This window comes from Medicago sativa, chromosome 8 (assembly GCF_051527215.1).
Source record: "Medicago sativa cultivar Bolivia chromosome 8, Bolivia_mono, whole genome shotgun sequence".
Lineage (NCBI taxonomy): Eukaryota > Viridiplantae > Streptophyta > Magnoliopsida > Fabales > Fabaceae > Medicago > Medicago sativa.
In genome coordinates, this window is record NC_140756.1 from 26,468,425 (window position 1) to 26,470,286 (window position 1,862).

Here is a 1,862-nt window from a genome sequence, read left to right on the forward strand (position 1 = left end):
AACAAGTCTTTCATGAACTTAGCATACAACGGCATTTGATCAAGAGCTTCACCGAAAGGAATGTTCACCTGAAGTTGTGAGAAAAGTTGCATGAATTTCTTGAATTGGCCTTCATCCTTTTCTTTCTTCTTCGAAAGGTGAGGGTATGGAAGCTTCACATATGATGGAATAACCTGTGGTTTGTCTCCATCTTTCAAAATTTGACTCTTCGACTTCCTCAAGATTGAATCTTCATCAATTAACTTCTCACTTTTTTCTCCCTCTATTTTTTTCTTCCTTTCGTTTTCAACAACTCCATGATCATTTTCTTTTTCAACTACACCCTCATCATTTTTTTCAACTACATCGTTCTCCTCCACCTCAACTACTTCATCAACCTTCTTTGGAGCTTTTGGAACTAAAGGTGTCAAAACCTTTTTGCTCCTCAATTCAATAGCATTACAAGACTCATTCTTAGGGTTATCTTTAGTGTTACCTGAGAATCCGCCTTTACTTTGTTCAGCCAATTGCTTAGCTAATTGCCCCAGTTGAGTTTCAAGCATCTTCCTAGAAGCTTCATTGTTCTTTCTTTCAGCTTCTTGACTCTTCTTCATCTCTTCAAAGTTGCCTTGAGTCATCTTCATGAAGTTCATCATAGTTTCCTCAAGAGCTGATTGCTTCCTTTGTTGTTGTTGAGGAGAAGTGAGCATCTGAGAGTTCAAAGCATTGTTATTTGAGTAGCTTAGATTTGGATGCTTATTAATGCCTGAATTGTAGTATTGATTCTGCCTTTGATAACCTCCCATGAAGTTAGCTTCTTCACTTGATCCTTCCGGAACACATTCACCGTTGGGATGTTCTTCACCACATAAGTCGCACTTGATTGCAGCTACTTGTTGTTGTTTATGAGCCAAAGTGAACCCTTGAAACTCCTTAGTTAGAGCTTCAATTTGTTTGTTCATAGCTGCTTGGTTAGCAAGGATAGCAGTTTGTTCACTCACCCCAAACACTCCTCTTTCCTTCTTCTTAGCTTCAGCACGATACTCATTTCCAGCCATGTTTTCTATCAAAGCTTGAACTTCATGATCAGTTTTGCTCTTGAGACTACCTCCCGCGGAAGCATCTAAGAACATTCTAGTGTTTGGTGTTACCCCCTCACTGAAGATTTGGAGGTATTGCTTCTCGGTGAACTCATGATTAGGGCATCTCTTAAGAAGCAAATTGAATCGCTCCCAAGCATCATACAATGATTCACCTTCTGCTTGCTTGAAGTTAGAGATCTCCATCTTCTTGTCCCAATACTTAGACATAGGGAAATATTTCTCCAAGAACTTCAGCTCCAACTCTTCCCATGTTTGGACAGTCCCGTTTGGAATTGTTAGCAACCAATCTTTTGCTCTTCCCGTCAAGGTGAAAGGAAATAGCCTTAGCTTCTTTTGTGCGTCAGTCACGGTGGCTGGTTGCACACAAAACTCGCAAGTTTCAGCAAAGCGGCTCAAGTGTTCATGAGGACTCATAGCTTCAGTCCCATCGAATTGCTTGTCCCTCAAACCGTTGAGGACAGTTGTCTTGATGTCGAAAGCAACGGGGTTAGCTGGTTGAAAAGTGTGGGTCAGTTGACCGCGATGAGTGGCTAACCCATAGTCTCCAAGCTTAGGTCTCGGTGGTACAACTCCTTCTCCTTCCATAGTTGCAGATTTAGGAGAAGAGATCGTTTCAGATTCGGTTGAGAGTGGCTCCGGTATTTGTTCTCGAACACCCGGTGGAACGGACTGAGCTAACCTTTGCGATCGGACAGCTTTCCGAAGTGCTCTAGCAGTCCTTTCAATTTCTGGATCGTACTCTAAGTCGTCTGAGCTCTGTTTACCTCGCATAAACAGCAA

General features: G+C 42.0%; 1 non-coding gene across 1 annotated transcript; it reads left to right on the forward strand.

Moving 5' to 3' along the window:
- The first annotated feature begins 1,167 nt into the window (after positions 1 to 1,167).
- LOC146897964 (small nucleolar RNA R71) lies at positions 1,168 to 1,274 on the forward strand. Its single transcript, XR_015024388.1, has one exon. It is a non-coding gene; the product is annotated as a small nucleolar RNA R71 (small nucleolar RNA).
- The last annotated feature ends 588 nt before the right edge of the window (positions 1,275 to 1,862 follow it).